The sequence below is a fragment of the Diadema antillarum genome, unplaced genomic scaffold (genome assembly GCF_040938485.1).
Source record: "Diadema antillarum isolate AM-2024a unplaced genomic scaffold, OU_Dant_1.0 seq00000832_RagTag, whole genome shotgun sequence".
NCBI classification, from domain to species: domain Eukaryota; kingdom Metazoa; phylum Echinodermata; class Echinoidea; order Diadematoida; family Diadematidae; genus Diadema; species Diadema antillarum.
In genome coordinates this window covers 114,749-125,969 of record NW_027271708.1, presented here as the reverse complement: position 1 = coordinate 125,969, position 11,221 = coordinate 114,749, and the positions used below count along the sequence as shown (strand labels likewise).

Here is an 11,221-nt window from a genome sequence, read left to right as displayed (position 1 = left end):
TTTGCTGAGAGATGAAGCATTATTTGTTCATATTTGTTCAGAATCAGCAAGAATCCAGTAGAATAAGCTGGATTGTAAGATTTTCCAGATTCGCTGACAGCTTGGTAAGAATGCCGTTCAAATACTTAGGAAACGCTTTGAACCGGTCTAGAATCATTCATTCATGCACACTCCAGGTGTATCAACTCTCGAATGCGCTTAGCATGTAGTTAGAACATTTATAGGGAATATTAAGAATGCTCTTAGCGTGCAGTCAAGCTATGTAGAAAGCACTTCGAATGTCGCACGAGTGCGGTTCGATTGCCTGGTCGGAAGCCTGGTCGGAAGATACTCTGCAAATTCACCTCGAATGCAGTCAGTTAAGGCTCCCGGAATGGCTTCCAACTATGTTTGAATGTTCAAGAATGCAAACAGAATGCAGCGTTTAGAAAGTTCAAGGTACTTTTAATGCCTAACACGAATGTGCCGAGTGTGTATGCCGCCAGAACGGTCCTCAATAGGATATGGAATGCCGATAAATCTATAACATTTTTATCAGTCTAGGTACAGCTGCCATGGAGTATGGACCCCTGGACGATATCACTTTGCTTCAGACTGCTGTTCTCAAGCAAGACCAGAACGAGATACTAATTATGGAGGACACCAGATACGTCATAGACAACAGCCGTCTCCTGCAATCAGCCCATGGTTGCTATAGAACCCGAGGGAGTCTGGTTCAGTTTGCCAAACCTTGATCTTATATTGGCGTACCACTTTTTTTTTTTCAGCTGGTCGCTAGTCTTGCTCATCTCCCTGGCCTTCTGCTCCCACTATGAATCCTTTAGGCTCTTTTTCCCGTAGATGGCGTGATGATTCTTGTTGAGAAAGCAATCTTGCTTGGTGGCTTGAAGCCAGTCAACGATCTCCTACTCCTTCTCCTCGGTGAAACCAGCCGCGTCACCATCTCCCTCTTGCGCTTCTTAAGGACTTAGCAGCCACACTGGGAGGAAGCACATCGAAACTTATCAGAGGGTGGCTCTGCTGCCGGATGGTGAGCCTGGACCACTACGTCCATCTGAAAAGCGGGGAGAGGGGCAGTATGCACTCAGCCTCGGACTCTGAAGGTGCTGGAGCACCTTCACAGGAATTGGAGCTAGCTCTTAAGAGGCTTCTTGGGTTGCAGCGTCTCTGCTCTGTCCATTGCAGTGGCCTGTAGTGGATTTCTTGACCTTGACTCCTTTGTTGTTTTTTCCTGGCTATATGACGTGATATTGTCCAAGTGACTCTTCAGTTCAGACTGGTGTTTCGGCGGCAACTGGCCTGATGCACAATAGTTCGGCCGTGTTCCGAATTTAGACCTTCGGACTCATTCTAGAACTAATCTGGTGGTTCAGACTGCATTCGAGGCTCATTCGAGGCGTATTTGAGCGGCAGTCGAAAATTCTAACTCCGTTCGAAGTGCATTTCATCTGAATATTTTTAATGTCAAAACAGATTCTAGCAACAGTAATGGTTGAGATACGTTCCAGGTGCATTCCAGCTCATTCGAGGAGCATTTGGGATGTTCTAGCAAGATTTGAAGTAGCTTGCCGTATCGGTTCTCCTTCAAATGCGATCAGAGTGTTTCAAATTCTGTTGGAATAAGAATCATAGAATGCAGCCAGAGTGCAGTTAGAGTTCCCTCAAATGCCGCTCGATATTGTCCTACTTTGAATGCACTTAAAATGCTATAGCATGATTTAAAAAAAAATGAGTCGGCCAGAAGAATGCAAGAATGGGCCAGAATATTTTGAAGTCACTAAGAAGGCAATCAGAGTTCAGATTTCAGAATGTTCTTCAAATATCCAGGAATATACAAAGAATTTTGTGATGGCATTCCGGCTCATGCCGCTCTAGTGTGACCAGGGTATAAAGTTAGCTGGTTGAAACAACGGGGTGCAAATCTGTGCCCTGGAACCCACCCTTGATTAAAGATGAAAACAGAATGATTCCTAATCTGCTAGAGATGGTGTATCTTTTTTTTTATCTTGCAAGAAGGTAAACATTATTATATACTGAACTTTTATGAGTGCTACGCTGTGAACCCGCTGTGTGCCACATTATTATGAGATCGCGACACACGGCTGTTTTTGGAAAACATTCTGTTTTTCAAAGCCGCGTCACTTTTTAGGGAAATGTTTATGGCGGACATGCGATGAGGAAAGTTGTAGAGAAAACTCCCAACTCTGAAGTGATGTATGTTTATGACAAATTAGTTATTTTTTTTTTCAAATGACCAGTATAGTTACCTTATTGTCCAGGTCTGGGATGCATGCCTTTTGCACACACAACCAAAATAGAAACAGAAAGAATATACTCGAAAAAAAAAAGTTAAATCGAGAAAACCGTTCATCAGTCATCACGAAATACAAGCTACATGTGAGAGGAATGGAAGCGCCAGTGAGGCTTTCATTGTCCTGTGGTCTTTTGTGATTTTTCGATTTGTTTTAGTGGGTCTGTGCGTTTGAGCAAAATATGCGAACTTGGCACGCCGTCGACTGAATTGGGCGCAGCACATTAAGAGAGAAACATACATTCTGAAGATAAAATGAAATTTTAACATAGAATGTGGATGTAATTTTCATGTACATGTATGTGTATAATGCATGTATAATATATAAATTATGTATTTTCTATTTTGTCTGGGGCAAATTATTTTTTTCATATGGCCCCAGTTGCTCTCTTTTCGTTTCTTTTCTATTTAAAGCAGCAACAACATATTTTTATGAATGTGGGTGCGACGTTCGTGTATACAGTATATATAAATCATGTATATTTCTGTGCTGTTTGTACATATTACCGCCAAATTGGCCAGATTGACGTCAGTACATGTAAGGCCTTTCATTTTCCCGACCATGCGTCATAATATTCGCACCAATTAAATGAATCCATCACCAAGAAACGAGAAAAGATATGGAATTTGGAATCGTATCAATGAATCCTAGGTGGCAGCAGAAATTCCCGTAGTCATGAACCAGTGATAGCGGATTAACCCCGCCAGTACAAAGATGTTTCATGGCCTCCATTTACGAACAAGAAGATGTGAGGCAGTGGTTTTGAAGGGGTTAATGCCAATTTTGTTGTCAAGGATGTGAGGAGTGAGATAAGTGGCCAAAGAGAATGATAGAGCAGGGAGAGGCACGGAGACGCATTTCCGTAGCACAGCAAATTCTATAACCATTAATGGCATCAAAGGTTGATACTGTAGAAAGACAGTATAGTTGATAGAGTGCAAAAGAAAAACAGAATAAAAAAGAAACGAAACAAGCATGATAATTATAATACTGTAAGGGATATTGAGACTATTTTGAAATTCGTTGACAATATTTTAATCGTCTTTAGATACGTCGTTTTGATTAAGCATCCGGCTGATCTTTAAGAGGAAGGGCTCTCTTGCGATGTGCACACGTAAGTATTTAATTCCGCTCTCAGACAAGGACATTTGGCTGAAGAGCACAAGTCTGAACTTTGGAATTACACAGAATGGCAAAGCTAATTATCTGGCTGAGATCATCCTTTCAGCTACACTACAATCTCTTTCTCTCCCACAGAGCCCCATCCCCTATGTTTTTCTTGCCTTCTGCCTTCGCCTTTCCCTATCTCTTCTCTTGTAAGCTCACATGTTGTACTTGTTGTACATAATTCTTGCCTTGTCTTGTATTCTCTACGTCCTTTTGTTTTCACCTTGCTCTTCCGTTTACCATTTATTGCTCCCGTTCCACTCCACCCCACTTCCCCTCTCATCTCCTCCTTTCTCCCGTTTCTGTTTTCTTTATATATTTATCTCTATAGGCCCCTTATCTATCTATTTAGCTATCTATACTAAACAAATAAATGAATATATATATATAATATATATATATATATATATACATATATTTATATATTTATATATATATACATATATATATATATATATATATATATATATATATATATATATATATATATATAATTTATTCCTTGTGCTTTGTTCCGTGTGGGTAGATAGGTTTGTTGTACTTCGTGTGTAAGATACAACAGATATAGGGGAATTTATGATTATTTTGATCGATTAATGATATGAATATTCAGAATTAATTTAGAGAATAGATGCTTGCTAGCAAAATGCTACAAGGCTGAAATAAAAAGTTATGACACTCACTGAAGTAGTTATGTAATGAAACTAAAATGAATAAAAAGATCCAGCAAAAACCAAGCTTACAAGAAAAATGGAAACTTGTTTAAACGTGTTTGTTTTGTGTGTTCGGTTTTGGGTTTTGTTTTTTGTTTTGATTTGTAAAAATGACCATGCCTAATCTGGAAGCGATCCGAATGAGTAATTATGATATGAAGGTACACACGCATATATATATATATATATATATATATATATATATATATAAAAACATGTTGCGAATTCACGTATTGGCTCCAATATAACGAAGAATAAACCGGTAATGCAATATTTCGCCAATATAGAGTTTATTGAGCAACTCAAATTTTCGGTGGCTTCCATCCACCTTCTTCAGGAGTCTCGACGCGGAATATTGGCGAAATATTGCATTACCGGTTTATTCTTCGTTATATATATATATATATATATATATATATATATATATATATAAAAGAAGTTCCACCAGCAATAAGAAGGGTGTACGTTGGACATGCAACAACCTGGCGTGAGCGCACTCGTTAGTAAGTCAGATGACATAATTTTCAAAGACTATTGAAATCTTCTTCAAGAGATTTCATAATAGTCACTGTATTGTTGCATTATCTCTTTTTCCAGTTTTTTTTTTTCGCACTATTTATCTTATTGTTCATTCCATGTATTTCCAGAGAGTATCTACATTGAAGTCATCTGAATAGCTGGTATTCGCCGCATTGTTCCTGAATTATCATTCTCTTCAGCTAAACATCAGCCGCTTATCCTTAATTTAGGGTCTACAGAAAGTTTTGCAATTTTTTAATGATATTTTGCATTACCTAAATCTGTTTGAGTACAATATGACAGAAAAAAAATCATAATAATAAACATTTGAGAATAATCCTACTAAACTTGTCACTGTCAGATACTGATTCATCTAAACAATGATGTCTATTCCTCTTATTAGCCTTTCTAATTATTTCTCCATTATCTCCGCCGTAGTATAAAATTGATTGTATTTCTTTGTAACACATATAAAAATTATCTAACCTGACTGCTAACAATTGTCGTTATTATTGTTGTTAATCGTTGCGATAATGTGCCCTTATAATGTACCCTTAATAAAACGTATACTCAGAGGAATAGTAATGGCTACAATGGTAACAACAACAAAAACGGCTACGTTTCAATTTTATTGTACATTGGACTTTTTCTCGATATGTTTCTACTTTGACACGTATTGCCTTCTGCCCATTCCCTTCGCATTGTTCAACTATTTCTGTGTAATGTTTCAAGCGAAAAAGATGAATAAATGCATTTTAATGACTATATGAATATACAAATATGCATTGTACAGACGAATTAGTTATCCCGCGTCATCCAGAAGCGACCCGCATGCGATTATTCAATAATTCGGGATTACAGATCATTCCCCCCCCCCCCAAAAAAAAAAAAAAATGGCACGGTCATGATGGTTGACTCGATGAGATTTAAAAAGGACTTTCTCAGAAGCAATTTTGGCCCAGAATGAGAAGCTATCCACTTGTACTAGACACGTTGAGTGAACGAACCATGTAATGCCCACATTTTTAACAGCGTTTTTATATTAACAGTTACCCTCATCCATGTCCATATACACATTCAAAGATGGTTTCGAATAAACTTGGAGTTATTATCAGATATTAGTGTGCTTTCTCTGGTTGCTTTTCTTTTTGCTGCATGTAATACTCATTATACAAATGATGCACAGGACAGAGTGGATCGGTGAGAACTGGATGCGTGAGTTTAACTTTGAAATTTGTTTAAAGATTGTTTAAGATTGTTTTAGACTGTTTCCAAAGTTAAACGCGAGCATCCAATTCTCATCGATCCACGAACTAGGCCTGTGCATCATCGGCGTTCTATAAAATGGGCCCATAGATTCATGAAATTCAACCTTTTTCCCCATCATGCGTCCGCTACACCTTCAACACTGTACAAGGCTTGAGCCATTTGGATTTTACCGGACGCATGGCTCTGTGTGGATCGCATGATAATTGACCAACAGTTTGCAGATATTCTATATACCATTTTATAATTGTTGTTGTTGATATGTGTTTGGTACATTTTTATCGTTCTTTTTTTCTTTGAGTGGAAACTTGGGAACCACTTTAATATCTATAAGGAACTACCACAAGACCGACTGCTTAAAGTCCCCTTGTCAGAGGAGTGGGCAGCAAAGATTGGAGTGTCTTGCCTGGGGGCACAACCGCTGCTTCCAGCGGATTTGTACCAGGAGCATCAAGACTGAAGGTGTGCGGTCTTACCCCCGCCAAGCTACAAACAGCCACTCTAGAGATAGAAATACAAAACATAAAGCAAAGTGGGTGTGCGTGCGTGTGTGTTAGCGTTCATCAGGTCAAGAGCAGAGTGGTATGAAGAGGGAGAACAGAAAACACAGTATTTTGAACAGTTGTTGAAATCTAAGAAAAGGAAAAGTGTTATCAAAGAAGCATACAATGAAAAGAAAGAAATAGTGTCAGATAAAAATGAGATTTTGAAATCATTAGAACATTTTATGAAAAATTGTATTCTGCTTGTGATACTCTTGAAGATGAAAAGTTGATGTTTTTATCTGGTATTCCCAAATTAAATGAAGAAAGTAGAAATTTATGTGAAGGTGAAGTAACTAAAAATGAATGTTATGAAGTTTTGAAGGAAATGAAAGTTAATAAGTCTCCGGGAAATGATGGATTCACTGTGGAGTTCTATAATACTTTTTGGCCACCTTTTTGAAACGCTAAATGAGGCATATAATAGGGGGGAACTGTCTACATCTCAAAAGCAAGGAGTAATTACACTTATAGAGAAGGAAGGTAAAGATGGTATGTATGTTCAAAATTATAGACCTATTACTTTGTTAAATGTTGACTATAATATTTTATCGAAAATATTAGCCAAAAGGATTCAAAAGGTGTTACCGGAAATTATTCATCATGATCAAGTAGGCTATATGAAAAACAGAAATATCGGAGAAGCTGTAAGAATAATAGATGACATTCTTTTTCATGCATTGGAACATCCTTGCGGTTATCTAGTTGCGGTGGACTTTGAGAAAGCATTCGATTCGGTAGCGCATATCTTTTTATTTAAAATTCTGCAATTATTTGGTTTCGGGAATTCATTTCAATTTTGGGTTAAAGTCTTGTACACAGATATCAGTAGCTGTGTTATGAACGGTGGAAACTCAACGGGGTACTTTAATATCAAACGGGGTGTGAGGCAGGGTGATCCTCTGTCTCCATATATATATATTTATTAGCTATGGAAACTTTAGCTGGAGTTATTAGAAAATATAAGGATATTAATGGAATTCAATTTGGTCAAAATGAAATAAAACAAATTTTATACGCGGATGATATTTCTTTCTTTGTGAAAGATGAGGGTTCAATTAAAAGGTTACAATTTTTATTTGATGAATTTGGGAAAATAAGTGGTCTCAAAATAAATAAAGGGAAGACTAATTTCTTATGGTTTGGGGAGGAAAAAGATAGGCCAAATATTCATTTGTTTGGGAATCTTGTCCAAGAAATCAAAATATTAGGAATTTATTTTTCTTTAGATGTCAAGGTAAAAGAGAATTTAAATTTTAAAGAAATATTAAGTAAGATAAAAAGCCTTTTAGGATGGTGGAAAGAAAGAGATTTAACACTTATGGGAAAAATACATCTTATGAAAACATTCGCCTTGTCAAAATTAAATTATGTAGCATCACTTATTGTTGTTCCTCAGCGGGTATTTTCAGAAGTCGAAAAAATTACCTTTGATTTCTTATGGCATGGCAAAGACCGTATAAAGAGAAATATTATGTATCAAGATTATGAGTTTGGGGGTTTAAGAATGACGAACTTTCGGTTATTTGTTAAGGCACAACGTATTATGTGGCTAAAACGCCTTCTATATGGAGAAAAAGAAGTTGGGTGGAAATTATTTTTTGACTTCTGTTTTAGTACAGTAGGAGGTAGATTCCTGTTTATGTGTGACTTTGATTCATCTATTAGGACAGATAATGTACCACCTTTTTATTCGGAAATATTGAAGGTTTGGCTTGATATTTATAAATATAGACAATTGGAAAATGAGGTTTTAAATCCAATAATATTTAATGATAGGAGTGTACGCATAGCAGGTAGGATGTTTTTTCATAGAGACTTATTTGATGCAGGAATAATTACAATACAAGATATATTAGATAACGGTCATTTGAGATCTCAGTCACATTTTCAAAGTTTGGGTCTTGGTTTTAAGGCAGAAGAATTGCTTAAACTGAATGATATATTTTTAATGCTATACCCCAGAAATGGAAGGACTCTATGAGAGCAGGTACACTTCAGCAAGTTGATTCCACAAACTTTGACTTAAAATTGATTTTTTCTGGTCAGAGAGTAAATTTGTAAGTTTTAAAATCGAGAAAAATATATGAGGCTATGGTGGAAGATTTACAGTCATCTTATGTTTTACAAATTAAAGATGACCACAGTAGCTATGATTATACAAACAAAGAAATAAAAGATCTTTTTATTAAACCGAGTAAGTGTACATTGATAAGAAAATATAGAGAATTTCAATTTATGATGTTACATGGTTTACACTAAGTAGTTTGGTTTTGTAACAGACAGCCTTTGTTGCTTCTGCCAACATGAGCCTGAAACTTATCTGCACTTATTCTTACAATGTGTTAAAGTGAAACCGTTATGGGAATTTATAATTAATTATTTTGATATAAATGAGTTAAGGAATATGGATTGGAGAGATATATTTGGGGGAATCTCGGGTTATTCAAATAGATCAAAATGTGTAAATACTTTGATTATCTTAATAAAATACATCATTTTTAAATCTAGAACGGGAAATAAGTTACCCACTGGAGAAAAGATGCAAAAGATTATTGTTGAATTAATAAATGAGGAAAAAATCCTTGCGACCAAGGCTGGGAAGCTACATGTACATTTACAAAAATGGGAATATTTTGAGACTTCGTTGAATAAACCAGTCTGAAGCTACGTGCAACGTCTGTGACTTTTATGAAAATAGTAATGTTTCCATAGTATTCCACTCTTTCTTTTCTTCATTTTTTTTCCTTTCCTTCATTCCTCCTCTTCTTCTTCTTCTTTTTTTTTCTCTTGTGTTGTTTTGTATTTTCTCCCCCTCCTTTCCCATGTGTTCCTGTCAGCCTGTTGGCGGGCTGATTATATAACTATATTTACTATATTGTGATGTGTAGGCAAGAGCAGTTAACCAAATTAGGTGCATGTGTATGTGTGTGTGTGTGTATGGGTGTGTTTGTGTGTGTTTGAGTGTTGCATGTGTACAGATAGGGGTGGGGGAGGAAACAGGAAGGGAGGGAACTGGTGGGGGTGGTCATAGGGACTCAGGAAAGGATATGAGTTAGTAGGTGGGCGGGTATTGGTTGATAAATAATATGGTTCCATTATTTATTACTGTATAATTTTGCTGCATAATTCATTTGGATGATTATTAAGATTAATGCTAGAAGAATTGAATCATCACTGTTAAATTTAAGCAATTTTTGAGAGCATAGGGGAAGTGACTGTATATAAATTGATAATTGTTCATGAAAATGTAATTTTTGTTATGTCATTATGTACAGCAATAGCAAATTTGCTATTATGATCACAAATGTATATTTTCGTCATTTCAATTGTAGCAAATGAAAATTGTTATTTTTTTCTATTACTTTGAATGGAACAGAATAAACATCGTAAAAAAAAACTGCGTGTGTGTGTGTGAGAGAGTGTTGTGTGTGTGTGTGTGTGTGTGTGTGTGTGTGTGTGGTGTGGTGTTAAAGATATACTGGACTTGTGATTACCAGAAGGAGCAAAACGCCGCTCTTTTGTAGTTTATTGTGACGAACATACATTTCTTCTCTTCACTCCATCGTCATACTGGAGATATGAAAACGGCGGTGATTTGGCTCAGTCGATAGCTCGCCTGCCGCCAGATCCAAAACGGCCCGGGCTCAAATCTCGAGTCTAACTGAGAAATGTTGTGTGTAACCATACCGTCCCCTCTATCAGTAAGAGGCAGAAGCTCTTTTCCTCGGATAGCATAATATGAGATGGAGGTCCCGTGTGTGAAGGAGTCACAACTTATGCACATAAATGATCCCCCTTTATCATATTCATCGCCAAGAGCAGGGTGCATACTAGTAACCCGATGAAGTGGTCCCATCTCACATTTCACCTGGATCCATGGAAGACCAGCAAGTGCAGCTGAATATGGGCTATCCAGCCATCGTCTCGGATGAAAAAAGAAACAAACAAACAAAACACATAACTTGATAAGAGGTTAATCAATAAACGTCTATCACAGGAGAGGATATGTTCAGATGTTGCGTCATCTCATTTATAGATGTACATAAATAAATCAATAGTTAACATGTAAAAAATGTACACAAATAAATCAATAGATAGCAAGTAAAGAAAATATAATATGGAAACTAATGGATATCTCCTGTCCCCGGCAAAATCTCCAGATAAGCGTGCCCAAAGTGACGACCACATTATACATATATATAATTTTAATCAAACTTGTCAGCGTATATAGTTAATCACAACCCACTCTCGTAATCAGTAGCTGATTCCTGGTCGGTAAACCTAATACCCATAGATATCCGCACTTGCGGGCAGGAAAGGAAACCAAGTCTGAAACACGCGTCGCCATGACAACCCATCTCTAAATCAAGAAAAAGAGTAAGAGAGATAAGAGAAGAAGAAGAAGAAGAAGAAGAAGAAGAAGCTAAAATGAGATTTTATGAAACCGTCCTATCATGTCGATGCAGTTTGGCTCTCCTGGGATTTCGCTTATTGTCTTTAAAGAAATCTTCGGCCCTGGTGTAGCTACTCGGAGGAAGGGCACAGGGCAGATCTGAAGCTGGGGAGTGTTTGACTTTGATGCATTCAAGTGGTACGTTCCCATGACAACCTGTGGAAACTAATTGTGTTGAGTACACGGTCGCCCACTTGTCTCTTTACCAACGGTGCAGGCATAAACCAAGCGCTTTGTCAATATAGC

General features: G+C 37.1%; 1 pseudogene; it reads right to left on the bottom strand.

The window, feature by feature from the left end:
* Positions 1-677: 677 nt before the first annotated feature.
* On the bottom strand, positions 678-1,380 carry LOC139740074 (uncharacterized; annotated as a pseudogene).
* Between the last annotated feature and the right edge of the window lie 9,841 nt (positions 1,381-11,221).